The following is a 21,154-nucleotide window of genomic DNA, read 5'->3' as shown; positions in this document are numbered from 1 at the left end:
ATATATATATATATATATATATATATATATATATATATATATATATATATATATATTATAATCACTATATTAAGTTGGTTAGATCTAGCTGCTTTCCCCATCTTTGTTCCCCTTAGGGCCATTGATCTCTCTTCTATAAGCACATTCATGCATGAATATTGGAGTAAAAATGTGATGGTTCTATATTCCTTAATGAAGACAGCTTATAAAAATCTTTGCAAATCTAAAAAAAATTCTTCTATTTTTTCCTTCTTTCTTCCACAATGGATTTCCTTGGGATGACTTTGCCTGATTGAATCTCTTGCAAGGCTTTCTTTAAATTTGCTTTACCTTCTATTTCTTCTTTCTGGTTTATGCATAATTCTGCTCATTTTCTTGCTACACAAAATTCTACTCTAATAATTCATCATTATTGAGGATACCACCATTCAGGAAATGATTCTGAACTCTTAAAGTCCATGCCTACAGAATACAAATTCTGCCAGATTCTGCCATGCTGGTAATTTTCAAAGGCAAACCCCAGGACCAGATTGAGTCTGTTCTCTGATGACCAATATCTGGGCAGAACTGAGACATCAACAATGTCAAATTAGGCAGAGATCAAGCAGGAAGTAGATTGAGAAAGGTCATTGGTTGTAGCAATTAAGAGATCGCTGCTAACACTGGAGGAAATAGTTTAAAATGAGTAATAAAGTAGGAAGCCAGTTTTTATGGAGTTGAGAAGATAAAACAAACAGCTATTTATAGGATGGGGCTGTAAGCTAGTTCCTAATGTGTCACACCCTTATTATAATATATACCACCACTTAATGAGCTTTAATGAAAATATAATAAAATCAGATTTTGTTTCATATGTTCTATCTGGATTTTGTATTTTTAAGCACCTCCTACTTTCTGTTTCATGGTAGAATGACTGTTGTGGAGATAGGAAGTTGATACATAATAAAGTAGAATACTAGAGTTTTGCCAGAATAAGTTACACTAGAAAATATCTAAGGTATTTTCTCTTGCCAAATCCAATGACCCTATGAGAGCCATAATGGTGCTTCTGAATCACATTTCAGAGATTTAGCATCTGTGTGATCTTGGGTAATTAATTCACTTAACTTCATTATCCTGTTCTTAAAAGGGGGGATCAAAATGCCTGTAGTACGTGCCTTGCAGAATGTTTTTGTGAAATGAAAAACAATGAATGAACAAACAGTAAGGAACCTGAAATGTCCCAGGCACTGTTAGGTGCTAGAGATATTAAGATAAAAATGTCCCTATCCTCAGGGTATTTACTTCCTTCCATTGGAGTCATAAACATGTACTATTTAGGAATCTACAAAACAGGCAAACAAAATATAGAGTAATATAGGGATGACATTAGCAACTGAGGGTGGGGGATCAAGAAAGACCTCATGGAGGGGGGCAGAACCAAGATGGTAGAGTATAGGCAGGGACTAGCTTGAGTTCTCCTCCAAAACTGTCCAAATACTTTTAAAAAGTGTCTCAACAAATTCTAGAGCCACAGAACCCATAAAAAGATAGAGTGAAACAAATATCCAGCCCAAGACAATTTACAAGGTTTGTAGGAAATGTCTGTTGTACCAGGCTGAGAGAGGAGAGCAGTTTAGCTCAGGCTGTGCCAGCATAGACTAGGCCCCAGCAAGCCTGGAACAGATCTTGAGGAAACTGAATTGCTGGCAGTTGTGGCAGTTTCCAGGCCTCTCAGACCATAGACATCAGGGACAACTTAGAAGGTCAGCAGGAAGGATCTGTTACACCAGGATAGGAGAGGAATACAGTCCAGCATAGGCCCCATCAGCACAGCCTGACCCCAGCAGACCAGGAACAGTCCTTTGGAGTGACTGAATCAGCACTGGCAGTGGATACTTTTGGGGCTCCTAGCCCACAGATGATCTGGGTGGTATTCACTGGGTGAGGGGGAACAGTAGCATAGAAGAGCTTGTGGCAGCAGTGGAGGGGGTCCATCCTCACAGTTCAAGGGTAGAAAAGAGTGCTTCTTATCATGCAAAGACCAGAACACAGGCCAGGAGAGTAGAAGACACCTCTTCTTAGATCATACTTCCTTGGAAGAACTGAAAACTTAAGGACCCTAGAAGTATCTCTGAAAGCAGCTACACAAAACTCCTGAAGCTTGGGACAGTGTGTCCTATACCCTAGAAGCAAAGCCCTATTTTAATAAACAGTTAAAAGTCAAGTAATAGGCTAGGAAAATGAACAAATAATGGGAAAAAACTCTGACTATAGAAAGTTATTATGGTGAGAAGGAAGATCAAAATACACAGAAGAAGATAGCAAAGTCAAAGCTCCTACAGCCAAAGGGACCCACCCCACCCCTAAAAATATGAATTGGTCTCAGGCCATGGAAGAAGTCAAAAAGGATTTTGGAAGTCAAATGAGAGAGGTAGAAGGAAAATTGGGAAGAGAAATGAGAGTGATGCGAGAAAATCATGAGAAAGAGTCAACAACTTGGTGAAGGCAACACAAAAAGTACTGAAGAACATAACACCTTAAAAAAAGACTAACCCAAATGGCAAAAGGGATCCAAAAAGCCAATGAGGTGAAGAATGCCTTGAAAAGCAGAATTAGTCAAGTGGAAAAGGAGGGTCCAAAAGCTCACTGAAGAAAATAATGCCTTAAAAATTAGAATGGAGCAAATGGAAGCTAATGACTTTATGAGAAACCAAGAAGTAGTAAAACAAAGTCAAAAGAATAAAAAATAGAATACAATGCGAAATATCTCATTGGAAAAACAACTGATCTGGAAAATAAATCCAGGAGAAATAGTTTTAAAATTATTGGACTACCTGAAAACCATGATAAAAAAAAGAGCCTAGACATCATCTTTCAAGAAATTATCAGGGAAAACTGTCCTGATGTTCTAGAATCAGGGGGAAAACTAGAAATTGAAAAGAATCTACCAATCACCTTCTGAATGAAATCCCCAAATGAAAACTTCCAGGAATATTAAAGCCAAATTCCAGAGTGTCAAGGTCAAGGAGAAAATATTGCAAGTACCCAGAAAGAAACACTAGAAATATGGTGGAGCCACAGTCAGGATAATGCAAGATTTAGTAGCTTCTCCATTAAAGGATCAGAGGACTTGGAATATGATATTCCAGAGGGCAAAGGAGTGGATTAAGACCAAGAATCACCTACCCCACAAAACTGAGTGTAATGCTTCAGGGAAAATGGATATTAGATGAAATGGAGGACTTTCAAGCGTTCTTATTGAAAAGACCAGGGCAGAATAGAAAATTTGACTTTCAAGTACACTACTCAAGAGAGACATAAAAAGGTAAACAGGAAAGGGAAATCATAAGGGACTTAATGAAGTTAAACTGTTTACATTCCTACATGCAAAGATGATATTTGTAACTCATAATATCTTTCTTATCATTAGGGTAGTTAGAAGGAGTATATATAGACAGAGGGCATAGGTAAGACTTGAATATGAAAGGATGATATCTAAAAAATAAAATTAAGGTAAGATAGAGGAATATGCTAGGAGAAAGAGAAAGAGAGAGGTAGAGTGGGGGTAAATTGTGTTATATAAAAGAGACAAGAAAAAGCTTTTACAATGGAGGGGAAGAGGGAGGCGGTGAAGGGGAGTGAATGAACCTTACTGTCATCAGAATTGGGGTTATTGAAATCTATCTTACCCTCCAGGAAAGTAGAAGGGGAAGGGGATAATGGAAGGGGGATAGAAGGTAAGGAAGATTGAGGGAAGGGGTACTCAGGAAAAAAACACTTTTGAGGAGGAACAAGGTGAGAGGAGAGAGAATATAATAAATGTGGGTAGGGGGAATAGGATGGAGGGAAATACAGTTAGGAATAGTAACTGAAAAAAAATGAAACAAGGTTTTCTGATAAAGGCCTCGTTTCTCTAACATAAGGAACTGTGTCCAATTTATAAAAATAAGATCCATTCCCCTCTTGATAAGTGATTGAAAATCTCACAAAATCTCAATGATGGGTGGTAGGGAGGGACAGAATTTGGAACTCAAAGTTTTAAAAACAAATGTAAAAAATTGCTTTTACATGTAACTGGGGAAAAATTAAATACTAAATCAATGCAAAATAAGACAAAAATAATTTTAAAAAGGAAGGTCTCATGTAGAAGGTGGCACTTGAGCTTAGCTTTGAAGGAAGCTGGGGATTCTCAGAGGCAAAGATGAGGAGGATCTCCACATATAAGGGAATAATAGCCTATGTAAAGACATAAAGCTTTGAGAGGAACTGTCATGTGATCAGTTATCAGATGAAGTAATTAAAGCTATCTATAATCATATAAAAATATATTCTAACTCACTATTGTTTGGAGAAATGCAAATTAAAACAATTCTGAAGTACTATCTCAAACCTATTAGATTGATTAATAGGACAGAAAAAGTAAATGACAAATGTTGGAGGGGATGTGGGAAAAATGAGACATTAATATACTGTTGGAGGAACTGTGAACTGATTAAACCATTCTATAGAGCAATTTGGAAGTATGCCCAAAGGGCTATAAAACCATGCATACCCTTTGACCTAGCAATACCACTATTAGGTCTGTATCCCAAAAGATATAAAATAAAATAAGGAAAAGGACCTGTATGAAGCAGCTCTTTTCTGGGGGTAAAGAATTAGAAACTGAAGGGATGCCCATCGATTGGGGAATGGCTGAACAACTTGTGGTATATAATTATGATGAAATACTATATGTTACAGGAAATGATGAGCAGGATGCTCTCAGAAAAAACCTGGAAAGACTTGCATGGATTGATGCAAAGTGAAATGTTCTAGATACAAAGTAACAGCAATATTCTAAGATGGTAAGTTGTGAATGACTTAGCTATTATCAGCAATACAATGATCCATGATAACTCTGAAGGACTTAGGATGAAAAATGCTCCCCATCCCCAGAGAAAGAACTGATGGTGTCTGAATATGGATTGAAGTGCACTTTTTTAAACTTTATTTTTCTTAACGTTTTTTTTTTGGTCTATGTTTTCTTTCACAGCGTGACTATTATGGATATGCTTTGCATGGCTACACATATATAACCTATGTGGAATTGCTTACTTTCTCAACGAAGGGTGGTAGGGAGGGACAGAATTTGGAACTCAAAGTTTTAAAAACAAATGTAAAAAAATTGCTTTTACTTGTAACTGGGGAAAAAATTAAATACTAAATCAATGCAAAATAAGACAAAAATAATTTTAAAAAGGAAGGTCTCATGTAGAAGGTGGCACTTGAGCTTAGCTTTGAAGGAAGCTGGGGATTCTCAGAGGCAAAGATGAGGAGGATCTCTACATACAAGGGAATAATAGCTTATATAAAGACACAAAGCTTTGAGAGGAACTGTCATGTGTGGGGAACAGCATGTAGCCCAGTTGATGTGAAGGGAAGTATTAGGTTATAATTCTGGAGAGACAGGCTAGAGCTAGGTTGTGAAAAGTTTCAAATTTGCAGTGTTATTCACATGTTATTGTTGGAATAATACTGGAGCTTATTGAGTAGGGCAGTGATATGGTCAGACCTAATTTGGATTTTAGGAATATTGCTTTGGCAGCTTTTTGAAGGATGATTGGAAAGGGGAAAAACTTGAAGCACGGAAACCAACTGGGAAACTTGTTACCATAGCCCAAATGATAGGTGATTAGGGCCTGAACTAGGCTGGTGGCCTTGGGATTGGAGAAGGGGATGACTTTGTTGGGGCAGAATGGTCAAGATTGAATGACTTTGTGAAGGGAGGGACAATGAGGAGTCAAAAATGATTGGTTGCCAACCTAGAGGACTAGAAGGATGGTAATGTCTTCAAAGTGTTTCTATAAATTGTATAACTAATTCAAATGCTAGATGTTGTATCTATATCTCTCCAGATCCGCAGAGAGATTTGCCCTTTTTAGAGTTCCAGTGTTCTAGTGAGTTTAAAATGGAATGTTTCTTGTCAAATATTTGGTCATTCTTGAAGTATTGGAGGCAGCAAGCCAAAAATGGAGACCTCGCACTGTGAACCTGAATCACCAAATCCAATCCCAAATAGAAAAGTAATGGGTAGAGTCCTCAGACAGTAGCAGGGTGCCTCCTGCATTCTGGATGATGATTAGTATTCTGTTAATGCCAGGTATTACCAATTTAAATGCTAGTAAAGAAAAAAAAGCAATTGGCCTTTTTGCCCTACAGCCAGCATCTCAACTTTAGATTATTTATATGGAAAATTTGAAAGGTGGAGATAATTTTATTATACATATAAAATTCAGCTCACTCAGAACCTTATGAGAGTACTGGGTACACACTTGAAGTTCAATATTTAAATGAATGTGAAAGAGTTGGACAAGAAGGCAATAAAGATGAATCAAAACAAATCAATTTGCATTTTTTTTGCCCAAGAGAAGACTGAGGGGGAACTTCAGAGTATTCAAGTACAAATATTATGATGAAAGCCCTAAAGAACTAGATCAGTGTTTCTCCAGGTGTGGTCTGGGGACATCCCTGAGGCCCTCTCAAGGGATCTGTGAAGTCAAAAGTATTTTCATAATAATACTGACATCTTAATTTCTAATATAGCATGTGTTGAGAGATATAACCAGCATAAACAAAAATTCTTGGAGGGATCCTGAATAATTTTTAAAGTGTAGAGGGGTCCTGAGACCAAAATGTTTGAGAACTATTATTTCTTCTTGTAAGATTAATATACATAACAGTATTAGTCTTTATTAAGTTCTAAAAAATGAAAATGGCCTTAAGCTGAAACATGAAGTATTCCACTTAGATAAAAGACAGAATTGTCAAGAGATGTTAGCTCATGGAATGTATTCTGTAGATCTTAAAAAAATGGAATAAGTTGAGATCTTCTGGGGGTAAGTTGGTTAGTGCTAGACCAGATGAGTCAATATAAATATTAAGTGATTTTTTTTTGTTTTGCTTTTCAAAACCTCTCTGTGAGAACAAGAATTGTTTAATTTTTTTTTGTCTTTGAATTTCCAGTTCCTAGCTCAGTATCTGGCAGATATAGTAGATGTTTAACAAATACTTACTGATTGATTATTTAGGTGGTAGGAAATCTCAAATTCTTTTAATAAACATGGGAATAGGAATAGGGAATAGGCCTGTGATTTCATTGATATAAGGAATGCCCAGATGAAGAAATTCTCTCTACCAATGCAGATTTTCCCCTGCCAGACAATTTGCCTGGAGTTGCCTGGAGTACTGAGATTGAAATGACTAGCTGAGCATCATACAGTAAGTATATGTTAGACTAATACTGAATCTCAGTTCTTCCTACTTCTGAGATAATCTGCCTATCCATTTTGCCATGATGGTTTTCTCTTTACATGAGAGGTCAAAAAAAGAATTAATGAAAGGAAATGGTAAGGGAAGGATTCAATAAATCTTAGTAAGATTCTTTATGTTTCTTAGGCAAAAATTATTTCTCTTTCTAATGACAGAATTTTCAGAACCTAATATTGTATTTTTAAAGTTTTATTTCTCCAAAAATACAATAGAAAAAGACCCCATTGTAGGCACTCTTTGATGTCAATAATCATAGAATTTATTCTGAAAATGGCTTTTAACATGAGCTCTCCTTCATGACATCAATTAATCTTGAGTTAGTCTCAATGCTGAATTTTGAAAATTCTATACAGAGTTCTTCCAAAGGAAGTCCTATCTTTTGAAACATCCCTGATTTCATGATTCCCTCTCCTCCTATTCTGTTCTGTTCCTCTTCACCCCTCCCCATGCAGCTTGGTTCCTTATAAATAGAGAAAATACTTTCTTTTTCACTTTTGTCTCTGTCTCTCTCTGTCTGCCTCTTACTCTCTCTGTCTCTCTCTCTGTTTCTCTCTCTCTCTCTGTCTCTCTGTCTCTGTCTCTGTCTCTGTCTCTGTCTCTCTCTCTCTCTCTCTCTCTCTCTCTTTGGAGGGCAGTTGGGATTAAGTGACTTGCCCAAAATCACACAGATAGTGTGTCAAGTGTCTGAGGCCGAATTTGATCTCAAGTCCTCTTGACTCCAGGGCTGGTGCTCTATTCACTGTGCCATCTAGCTCCTTTCTCTTTCTTCCTTCTCCTCTTCCTCCTCCCCCTCTTTTTCCTTCTCCTCTTCTTTCTCTTACTCTTCTACTATCTCTTTCTCTTCCTACTTCTTTTCCTTCATTTCCTTCTCTTCCTCCTCATTCTTCTACTCCCTCTCCTCCTCCTCCTCCTTCTTCCAACTTTAATTTTTGGAGGTCTGTTAAATGCTATAGCTGCAGTTATTCACATGGTGTGCAAATCCACATTAGTTGTATCTAATCCAGCAAATATTCACTAATTGTCTTGCACTGGGTATCCAAAAACAGGTGAGGAAAGCAGCCCTTGCCCTCAAGAAACTTTCATCCCACTGAAGCAAAGATTAGTAATTGAAAGTGAGCCACCCTGAAATATGGGCTTTTATACCTTACTGCAGAATTTTAATCACTATATTCTATAGCAACAGATGAAGTTGATGTCCATCTCTGTTACGTGGATGAATGACTGTCAACTCCATTAGTTTTCTTATTTAAATATCAAACTTTTATGGAGTTTTTAAAAATTATGAAAGACACTGCTTCATTCTAAGGAGTCTCTTACATTTTGTTGTAAATCTTTGAAAAATGGAATCTAAAAGAGAGTTCCTTTGTGAGTTTATTGATGACTGCCAGCTAAAAGTTTTCCTTTAAAAAAATCTTGCTCCTGCAGATTTCGTTTTTTTCTCCTTGTGCTTTCAGAAGGCATTACTGAAATTATATTTGCACTAATCTTCCCTTGCAGTACCAGTTTTCCCCCTTTTGATCATTCATTGTGTTGATTTATAATTAGAGTTGTCCTGTGTAACTTGGATGTGTTTTCATGTGATCAGCTAAAGACTGACAGCCAATTTACAAGCCATGATAACCTTCATATCCGTGGTTAGTTAAGGTTAAAAATGTGTGTAGTATCGGCTTTGTGAAGCCCTTTCTGATTTTTTAAGGGGAAACTATTATAAGATTATATTTTTATTAAAAAAATAAAAAAGATTTTATTTTTATAAATTCCACACACACATGCACACTGCCCCTCCATGTGAAAATACACACATATCATAAACCTTAAAAATAAACGAATCTCCAATATTTAAATATATTTTACTTACATATTATTTAAATATAAAGAACTAAAATCCAGGATTTTAATTTTTATGTTGTTATTCAGACAAAAGTCCATGTGGAGATCATTTTTTAAAGGCCAAGTTCTTGGTTCCTAGTTGACTTCTGAAATATTGACTTAAGATGCCTCACTAATTCAGTAGCATTTCTTAAATACATCGGGTGCTTGGTCAGACAATGGACTAAGCAAATGACACAAATGTGGTCTTCCCCTTCTAGAAGCATTCTATCCAACAAAGGACAAAGATGTGCCTTTTATAATCTTTAACCTTTAAAGAAAGAAAATTCAGTAGACCTTGCTAATGTCATTGTGAAATAGGTCAGAGATAACACTTAATTAATGTCTCAAGAAAGATTGTTCAGATCATTCTGTTGAGAACCAAGTTTTTTTTTTTTTTTTTACCAGATCTTGTGGTAATTTTGAATCTGAGAAAAAGACTTTTGTTTTGCCATTAAAAGTCATACATCATGTTAACCAAATATCATTTCTTTCTTCCATAATGCTAACTGATCTTTCTAAGCATGCAGTTTAAAAGACTTAATTTTGAAGGACTGAAGCTTGTGAAAGCAAGGATATGTTAAAAACTATTATAAATTCAAACAGGCATCATATTTTTGGTAGAATTTTTTTACTGATCAAGTCTTCTAATGTTGGAATTAATATACTTTTTTATTTTAATTTTAATTAAATTTTTCTTTTAATTTTCTTTTAATTTTAATTCATTTCTAAATTGCATGCACATTAAGAAAGGATTATTTCTATTTGTTAGAAGCTATTACATAGGCCAACTAAGCTTATAACTCTACAACATCTCAGAAAATCATATGCTTGAATCAGGAAAGTTTAGACATAGTATATTTTCAAGTAATTAGGTTGTCCTCTCTGTTAGTTGAATATTTATCAGTATGCTCCAGGCTCTTAATAATTTAGATATGAATCAACTTTTTTTCTTCATAATTGACATACTTGTAAACAAAAGAAAAGGATTGTTTTAAAACTTTACCCTAAATAATTACTAATGGGTCAGAATATTTTGAAACTGGAAAAGTAAGATATATCAAAGCTATTAAGATGTTTTCCTTAAGAATCAGTATTATTTTACTATCTAATTGATTTATATGTATCAGATTAATTTGAATCAGATCATGAGATTTTTGTTCTGATTCTGACTTTTTTTTACCTTGATGAATCTGTAATGTCATCAAAGTAGACATTTCCCTTGGCATGAGTATCCAAATTCATCTTAGAATAAGTATTCAAATTCTGTTCTGTGGCAGATTACAATGTGTCCATTGCTTCTTATCTTATGATATTCTTTACATCCTCCACAGAGGATCTACCAAATATGAAGGAGTCATTCCTCTGAACAGTTGACCATTTTATGAATGTCAATGGAGCACCTGGACTGTCTATATGCTATTTATTATTTGTGAAGACTTTGTCTATTCCTATTCCTATTTCTCCCTGGAGAACCTCCTCCCCACCATGTCCACATATACATCCGTTGGTATATTTAATTGTGTCACTGCGCTTTTAGTTTAGTAATAAGTTGTAGTTTACTTAAACATCATACATTGGAATCTTTCAATTACCATTTGAATTGTGTGAAATTTTGACTGATAATTTTAATATAGCAAAGCTTCATGATTTTTAGTTATATGCCATAACTGAAAGTTTGCATTAAAAGGATCGGCCTTTGGAGCAATGAATAGTTTGCAATCATTGAAAATTGTGGAGTTTCTCAAATGGGCTCCACTAATATCCTCTTGGTCTCCTAAGAGCAGAAGTTTCAAAGAAAGTGTCAGTGTTCATTGCTTGAGAGGATTTTTGCATTAGAAGTTCTTTACCAATCAATGATGGCAGAGCTGAACCACCTTTACATGCATACATATGTCTAATAACTAGATCTGTGATTTGGTCAATAAAAGGAATTTCCAGTGGAGGAAACTTCATCTAATACTACAGGTTGGCACCTTCTTTGCAAAGTATAGTTTTAGAGAGCTGACAGCTTTGCGAGCTTAAACAACTTGCCCTGGGTTACACAGCCAGCTCTTCCTGGCATCAAGGTTCTCTCTCTAGTTACCATGTCAAGCTGTGTATATGTATAAATATGTAGACATCCATATGCATTGTACACATGTAATATTTTGGAGTGATGGACATCTGGTGTCAGCTTTATTAAGATCAAGCATTAAGTCTTGGTTCTGATCACATTCACTTTGTGACCATGGGCAAGTCCCTTAACCTCTCAGTGCTTTGAATAATCCTCTGTGACTATACATTGCAGAGTAGGTACATATTTGTGTTAGTAGAGGGAATTTCATCATTGGGAGTTTTCTCTACCAATGAAATTGTTTGGTATAAAAAATTCTTATGAAAAGATACTAGAAACCAAGTTGACATAAGCCTTGATGCACAGTGACAGAAAGAAGCAAATTCTGAGATATTGGCAAAGAGATTTTCAACATGAATTAAGATTTTAATAACTTTGATATGTTTTGCTGTATCTGGTTTCACATTCTTTGTCTGTCTCTGTCTGTCTTTCTGTTCCAGTGTCTCTGTTTACTTCGGTCTGTTTTTGTTTCTGTTTATCTCTCTGCATGTCTATTCCTGCCTATCTCTGTCTTTCTGCCTCTGTCTCGTTGACTTTTTGTTTCTGTCTCTGAACTTGTGATGTAATTGGTAGAGAACCCCTGATGAGTAGAAACTCATTCTACCAATATACATATGTAACTGATCTGAAGTTTATAGTTTCATAGTTGTCTTAGACAAAGGTTAAGTGACAGGTAACACAGTAGTGCCTGTTAGAGGCAAGAAATGAATATCCTTATTTTTCTGACACTATCTGCTATGTTGTATTATTGGTGTGTGTGTGAGAGAGAGAGAGAGAGAGCATATCAACAATGACAAATTCATGTACAAATGATTGTACATTTATATATCTACTATATGTGACTTTCTTGACTTAAGATGTTTTCAATTTCATTTGTTATATAACTCAGTCTTCAATATTGTCACTGATTTTCTTTTTAAAAAATTATTCTTGATACATAGATATGAAGCACCTACTAAGTAGTCTCTTAGCTCTTAACTTCTCTCATTTCTTAATCCTAAATCATATTTTCCAACATAGTTGTCACTATCCTTCCCCGAACCGACCTTTGCTTTCAAGTCACTCGGCATCAGAGTTCATGGTGGTTTAGCTTGTACAATCTTGTTAAGTTCTTTAATAGGATTCCTCTACCTCATCCTCTGTAAAAGAAACTGGCTTATATGCTGTAACTACATTTAAAGTGGTCTCTGCTTGTGCTCATCATGAACTCTGTGAGACAAGATGACCAAGTATCCCAAGGAATAATTTTCTTACTGCTTTGGAGAGCATGATAAAACCGATTCTGACCACTCCTTTGTTCTACTCTCTTTGGAGAATAGACATAGCTATTTCTTTTGATTTAATTTATAGAAAAAATATAAATTTAGATGTAGTTCAATTCCTCCAGTATAGTATTTCACTATTTATTCAATAAAGATCACATATTAAGAGCACCAACAGTTAAAGTGAATTATTTGTAAGCAGTTTGTGGGATTTTTCAGAACATTTTTTTTCCTTTCTATCTCTCACTGCAGAAGAAGAGGTCTGGCAAAAGATAAAGGTAATATTGTCTTTTTATTTGTTTCAGGGTTTACCATAGCAAAAACAAAACAAAACCCCACAGCACAAATAAGAAACCTAGTGATAATCCTTTTTTATACTTGGTTAAGCTTATCCTTAAACAGCAGGCATATTATGTTTCTGGGGCCAAACCTTCCTGTTAGGTAAGCTTATAGAATCATAGATAGAAAGCTGGAAGGGACCAGAGAAGCAATCTAGCACAAGCTTCTCATTTTACAGATGAAAAAACTGAGATTCAGTGAAGGGTAGTGACTTACAGAGAGTCACGGAGGTAGGAAGTTTCAGAGGCAGAATTTGAACTTGGGTCCTTTGACTCTAAACGTACTGTTCTTATAGAGTATTACTTGTTAGAACTTGTGTTCCCCTGGCAGAGACTTTAAGAATTGTAGGTCACCTTCACACCACATAATACTTTGAGATAACACGTTTGCTGAAGATTGATGTTTTTAAGAAGAAAAGTTAGACACTTTCTCATTTTAATCTCACAGTTTTGTTACTGTGACATATTTACATATTATTTTTCTTGGAATAGTGGCAGGATTTAAAATTGTAATTTTGTCTTCTTCTAGCAGGAATTTTTTCACTCCCCATACACCTCTACAAGATTTCTCAGCTTTCAGTAAAGTAATTCAGAAAAAGGGACAACTTTCATTTTATATTTCACAGTCTCTCTTCATTCTCTCACGTAAGTCCTGCCAGTCCTCCAGGCACATTTTCCTTCATCTTTTTTTGGGTGGTTGTGGTGATGGTGGTGGGAAATGTATTCCAGACTATTGCCATAAATCTCCAAATCCTTCAGTCTTATTGTTTAATTGCAGACTCATTCTAAATATTTGATTTCCTTGTTTATCAAGATATAGTCACAACTCTTTTCGACACCTCTCCCAAACCCTTTCCATCCTGTTTGGGAAAGAAAAGGTGTCGTAACATTAAATATTTTCCTTATTCTTTTAAAAATATTTTCTTATGGAGGGGGAGGAGAAGAAGGGATAGGAAATAAAGAAATATGCACTTTTAAAACTCTATTCATTTCTCCTTCTTAGTTCATACCATGTATTTGCTATCCAGATCTGATATATCTATATTATGTTAAACTAAAATCTCATCCCTAAATGGCTGTCTTTCCTATTGATTAGTAACAAGAATTGGGAATTTAAACCCTTTATTTATAATATTTCCCATTTTCATGCATCATTATTTCTTGTACTAAAATTATATTGTTTCTGTCATAGACAAGTTTGTTTAAAGATCCTTTGATTATCAATATTAAATGAGGCATAAAAGAGAGAGACTGAGGGTTGTCAAAAGTGATCTCCATCTTTATGGAGGAGGTCAGGACAGAGTCTAAATAGAAGAGGGATTCTCTATAGATGACAAAGTTATACAGCTATTATTGTTTGTGGAGGACACTATACCCATTTTACCAAGTCACAGAATACTATGGGGTTTCCTTAATAAAATTCCCAACCAAATATGAGTTTAAATGAATAATCAATCAACTAACACAGAGGGGAAAAATGGATGAAGAATGCTTATTGTTGGGGGTATGATTTACTATTGATTGGAGAGCCTGTTGACTTATTCCCTCTATACATTTATTTTGAACATTGAACTAGGCTAGAACATTGTTCTTCCTTAAAAGAGAAAGAGGGTGATTGAAATTCATTTGAGGAATCAAGCAAGACTTTCAACATTCCCCCACCCCATTCCCCTAATTCCAAAGCAAGTGAAAAACACCCTTCTTAAAAATATTGATATTCTCTCAGTGAGGCTACTTGGGTAAAAACTATAGAATTCAGAATCTCTGAAGAATCATAATTGTTAGTAATGCAAAGGAAAGGAAACAGAGAGATAATGTAGACATGAATATACTCTAAGTCCATTCACCACTGCTGATCAGCCTTGAAGGAGTTATGCAAATGACATCATCTAGGAAATGTATGATGAAGAAAAATGGTTTGATTTTATAATAAGAGCAAGAGATAACAATTCCATAGCACAAAAGATGCATTTCAAGTATATTAGTTGGTATCATTATAGAGGATTTGAACAAGATAGCTCTAAAATAGAAAGGGAAATCAAAGACTATCTTGTCCAAACTTATCATTTTACTGAGAGAGAAACTGGGACCCAAGAAGGTCATCTAATTTACACAAGTGCATACAAGGATTAAGTCCCAGAGGCTGTATTTGAACCCACTTCATAGGAATATTATATTATATAATTGATTTAGAGGGAGATGGGACTTTAGTGGCTATCTAGCCCAGCTTCCTCATTTTATAGAAGAGGAAACTGAAACCTAGAAATGTTGACTTGCCAAAGGTCACATAGGTGGAAAGTGACAGAAGTAGGATTTGAACCCAGGTTCTATGTATATATCATTTGTCTGGATTATTGTCATCTGCACCAATAGAGAAAATATGCCCATTGATGATCTCGTGGTCCTTTTGAAGTTCTAAATGAAATATAGTTCTCTTTGGTTTAGCCTTTTGGCTTCATATGCTATTTACATTCCACTTTCTACTCTTGAGTTGTGTCTTATTCACATTTTTGAGTTTCACTCGGTGATCAGAAGAAGTAATAGAAGGATACTCTCAAGGTCCTTTTAAGATTATTTTTTTACGAACTTAGGAATTGATTGTGTGACATGGGAGACACCGGCACAGGACCACTCAGCATGGCGTGCCCACAACAGAGAAGGTTCTGTGCTCAATGAACAAAGCAGAATTGAAATAGCTCAGAAGAAGTACAAGATGGGCATATTTAGAAAATCCACTGCAAAGGTTCACATGCACTTTTTGTGCCCAACTTGTGATAGAATATTCTGAGCTTGCATTGGTCTGATCAATCACAAGCAGACCCACTGAAAATTGACTCTAGCACAGTGATTCTAGCACATTTTGTTCCTCTTCAAGAATGGACAATAATTATTTGCATTTTTGAGTACCTTATTCTTTAAATCTTCCTCTGAGTACTCTCCTTTCCTCCTGACCTTTTTAATGTTTGACTATACCTTCCATTTATTCAGCTTCTATGTTATTCCCTACTCTGAATATTATCTTTTACATCTTCCTGTATTGGAACTGAGTGTCTTGAGCACCCCTGAGAGACAGCATGGCATATCTCTGTAAAGCCAACCATGAGTAGCTTTCCAGAAGAATGCTACTGTGAAAAGCTTCTGGTTACATAGTATAGTGAACACTCTATTCAATAACAAATCAGAGTAAAACATTCACAGTAAATCAAGGTACAGTATTCACAATATTACAACTTATCACAGATAATCAAAATACAGCATTCACAACAATTTATCACAGGAAATGGCTACATAGTTTTCACCACAAGGGTCACAGTTTTGAACAAAGTATAATCATTTAGTCAATCAATCACTTAGTAACTCAATCATTCAATCAACTCAATCATTCAAAAGGAGGCTTGCCTCCTTAAGGATCACAAAATACAATAGTCAAAGTTCTCCATTCATGGGGCACACTAAATTACAATATTAGTCACTGCTCAGCATTCTCTTAAGGGGTAGTATAAAATACACAGGCCATCCATCCCTCAGTCACAAATAAGTTACAATCTTCTCAGTCAGTACACAATATCTAAGTAAAGTCTTCTTTCAGCTTGACTTGGGGTAGTCTCTCAGATTCCCTGGAACCTCTTCCATGGTTCCATTTCCTACCTGGATTCACCAAACTGTCACCTGGGTTCAGAGGCAGACAGCTTCCAGGTCCTTATCCAGTTTTCCATGTACTTCCTGTTCCATACTCAATCTCACATGTCCAATCCACCTTAAATTCTTCACAGTCTCTCTTCCTGGGAAGTCAAGGCTTAACAAAGCCACAAACAGGTTCATACTAAGTACCAGTATCATGGTCATGCTTACTCAGTCTTTGGCAGCTCCCGGGAGAAGCTCCAGCTGGTTCCTAGAATCAATATCACTTCACCCAGGTTCCCAAAGCAAAATCATTCTCTCAAGCCTGGGTCTTTCCTTTTCAGACTTCTCAGCAACAGCTGCTTCTGCCTCCATGAAGCTTATCCCAAGAAGTTCTGACTCTCCCTCTCTGGGACTTTTCCTTACATACAGTATTGCTCCTTCCTTTTCAGCCCCTTGCTGTTACATCAGCAACAGGAGTAAATTACATTACCATTACAATCTCATAGAGACCTGGCCTCAGAGTCTGAAAACCTGGATTCAAGTCCTGCTTCTGATATATACTGACTGTATGATCTTATATGAATCACCAAGTGTCTCAGTGTTTTAGGCAAACATTCCAAGCAATAATTTGTGGAAAGTGGATCAATCTATATTAGTACAGGAAGTTTCCTCATCTGGGGATTACCTATTCCAATAAATCAAAGATTAGAGGCAGCTCAGTGTGCACTGGAGAGAGCTCTGGATTTGGTGTTAAGACGAGTTCAGATCCTGCCTCAGACACTGTGTGACTCTGGTGTAACAGCAAGCACCCCAGCATCCCCAGGATGGCTGCTAACACAGGTTCTTAGATCTGCTTTTCTAAAGAAAAGCAACTCAAAATGGGTTAACAAGCTTACTTTCATCAATCAAATATTTATCGTTTACCTAGTTCAGGGGAAAAAGGTCAGCACCCTGAACTTCAGAGTATACAGAAAAAAGTTACAAGACAGAGAAACAGATCAAACAGACAGGCTTCCAAACTGTCCAACCATTACATTCATACCAAATCACAGTTACCAGAGAGGGAAGCATCAACATCTGGGTTTTCAAAGCCAGGGGGCTCTCAATAGCTGCCCAGAGTCTCATCTGGTTAAATCACACTGATCAAGCCTCTACTGGGGAAACAGAAGGTATGTACTCCTGTCCCCTTGTTACTGACATAACAGGAAATTGGCTGAAGGAAGTATGAAATACTGTGTATATAAGAAAAGCCCCAGAGAGGCACAGTCAGAATTTCCTTGAGACTGAGATCTGGTGGCAGAACAGCTACAGAAGAATGGAGAACTGAGTTCTGTAAACTGGTGGTGGAGCTTCCTCTGAACAGGAGCCCAGAGCCTGGAGCCAGGAGCCCAGGAGCCCAGAGCCAGGAGGCCAGGATCCAGGAGGCCAGAGCCAAGAGCAGGAACTCTGGAGCCCAGAGCCAGGAGGCCAGGAGTCAGGAGGCCAGAGATAGGAGCAGGAGCCAGGAGAACAGGAGCCCAGGTGCCCAGGAGCCCAGGTGACTGAAGCATGACTGGGATGCTGAGACTTTGTTTGTTTGTAGCTTGGTTGAGCCTTGAATTCCCTGGAGCAGAAAAAGGTGAAGTATCTGACATGGACCAGACCCTGTGGACTTCAGTGTGGAGCAGGACCTGCCCAGAGAGCTGGTCAAGAAACTGGGAGCTGTCTGCCATTGAACCCAGGTGACAGTCTGGTGAATCCAGGTAGAATCTGGGACCTTGGAAGGGGATACAGGGAATCTGAGAACAGGCCCCAAGTCAAGATGAAAAGACCTCTCCTTGGGTACTGAGTAATTACGGAATTATAGTTTACTAGTGACCTAATCGGGGGAGGGTTTTGTGTATGATACTTAGTAAGAATTTACTGAATAAGTGACTGATTTCACTTTGAGTACTTTGACTATTGTTACTGATAAGTGACTAATTGAGTTAATCAAGACTTTGCCCCATGAGTGGAAGACTTTGATTGTGTACTTTGATACTACTGATAACTGACTGAGTTAACTTGAGTGACTATTTTACTTTGAGACTATGTTTTGAATATTATATTGTGATTTTCTGTGATAAGTTGTAATATGGTGAATGCTGTATTTTGAATTATGCTGTACATTGATTTTCCATGGATGTTTTGCTTTGTTATGGAATAGAGTGATCACTATACTGAGTAATCAGAACCTTAAAAAAGCTGTTCATAGTAGCAGTTCTTCTGGAAAGCTTCTGTGCACGGCATTACACCTGGTCTAGATGCTTAACCTCCACCTGCCTCATTTTCCTCATTGGTAAATTGGGGACAATAAGAGTATCTATTTCCCAAGGTTGCTGTCAGGATAAAATGAATATTTATAAAGTGCTTTGCGAAACTTATGGAACAATACACATCCTCATCATCATCTTCATCCTCATCCTCATCACACTATGCCTATAGTATTGTTATCATTGTCTTTAGCTTTTTTCCAACTCCTCAATTTCCTCATCTGTGAAATGGAGACAATATTTTTCCTCCCTACGTCAGTACTGTTGTAAGGAAAAGGATTTGGATATGATAAAGAACTGTGGAAATAAGAGTTCTTGTTAGCACTAACTAATATTATTTGTTAACAATAATTTCTCAAACTGGTCTATGGGACTTTTCTCCTTGTATAGATGTCAGGTACAACTTTTTCTTTTTTCTTCTGAAGCAGTTCTGCCTTATCTCATTTCCTAAGTAAGACACATTTTCCTTGCCCTTTCCTTGCTATACCTCCTCTTTATCTTTTACTTGTCATCTGTGTCTCTATACTGTTCTTGCATCCCATCTTTTTTATGTGACATGAAGGCCCCAGGTTACTTTTGCAGTTTCATACTTTTTTGCCTCAAGGTTCCATCTACAAACCTTAGGAAATAATTTAACTCAAAATCCTGGTCAGCTGGCATTAAATTCCCTACTTAGAAAGCTTCTGGCTGAATAACAGTAAAAGGATGTTTTAATAAATTATTTTTGGGCTAAACCTCCTATGCATTAATTGGTACAGGTTTGATGGTTTTAAAAATAGGTTAGAATTGTTAAGAAGCACTTTCAATTCTATATATAGTCAATGGACTTTAATCCTGAGCTTCATTAGGTCCCAAACCTTGGTTGTCACCCAGTATCCCTTATACTCAGTATGAGGAAACTTTTAATGTTGTTATTATTTACAAATGACAAAGTGGATGCTATGTTGGATTTGAGCCCAGGAAAACCTGGGTTTAAATTTCAGCTCATATGCTTACTAGCTATTTGGCTCTGGATGTATGACAACCTATGTGTGTGTGTGTGTGTGTGTGTGTGTGTGTGTGTGTGCTATATTTTCCTCATTTGAAAATGATGGAATTGGATTTGATGGTTTCCAAGGTCCCTTCTAGTTCTCAATCTATGACCCTATATGAAATTGCCCCCAGGAGAGTTGGCTGTACTGATCCTAAAGGTTTTCTTCATGACTGATGGGGCCTAAGCTTCATGATGCCCCAACTGGGAAGTCTTTTGTCTTTTCCCTCTATTGTGCACTCTCACCCATACTCTCTTTCTTCCTGTCTCTTATCTATGATTCTGAAACATCTTGTTCCTCCTAGTTCTCTGTCAATGTTGCTTTTACTTCTATTTTGTGTCTATTTCGCCATTCTCATTGTCATTTTCTCTGTCATTGCTATCTGACCTCATGTCCATACTGCTTTGTCTTGGACACTAGGGGAAAACTCTGATCTCTTTTGGTACCTTGATGTAAATATGAGGATCCTAAGAGTTCATAGAATGAAAAGAACAATTCATTTAGAGTCAGAGCACATGGATTTGAATTATAGATTTTGTGACTTGCAATTTAAGTGACCTTTGGGTAGTCAGTCACTTAACCACCCTGGGCCTCAGTTTCCTCAAATGTAAAATGAAGGTATTAGAATTAATGACTTTAAAGGTCTCATCCATCTCGAAATCTATGATCCTGTGATAATCCCCTAGTCTGGAATAAGAGGATTTCAGTTCTCAGTGTTAGCTCTTCCTGGTAGATACCATACTTCTGGCAATTATGTGAAAAAGCAATAGGTGGAGCTAGAGAGTTAGGTAGCCTGAGTCAAAAGGAATCTGTAGAGCCTACCTGGACAATTCAATCTTCCTACCTTTGTTAGGACAGAGAGCTTCCCTATGGGGCATACTTTTAGGGGTATGGTTTTCCCATTCTGAAGCAACTCCTGAAGCCCTCTTCTTTTGTGGGAAGTGGTGTCTTCCTTTTCAAGCATTTGAGCCAAATGGCAGCTCCCAGGTACACTGTTTATGTAATTATAGTTTACAGTACTTACCATCTTGAAGTTTTATTTCTAGGGATATTTGTTCCAGACTCTAATATCTTCCACTTTCTCTTAATTTCTACAAAGAATGATTCCCAAGCACCCAGCCCAACTCATTTAGGCAAGATTTCTCTCATTCCCAGAAAGGAGAATCAATCCCTTTGCTTTTCTTTCTTCTGCTCTATATCTGCAAGCATTAGTTATAATGTAATATACAGCCTTGTGTGTTTATTGGTCAATAGCTTAATTGTGCCCACTAGTGTCAGAAACAATGGAAACTTCCCCAAAACTGGAAAGCAAAAGACGTTAAAGTGCTCCTCT

Source organism: Petaurus breviceps, unplaced genomic scaffold (genome assembly GCF_028583685.1).
Source record: "Petaurus breviceps papuanus isolate PSGF00001 unplaced genomic scaffold, PetGlider_PUasm1.0 90734, whole genome shotgun sequence".
Lineage (NCBI taxonomy): Eukaryota > Metazoa > Chordata > Mammalia > Diprotodontia > Petauridae > Petaurus > Petaurus breviceps.
This window is presented reverse-complemented; position numbering follows the sequence as displayed.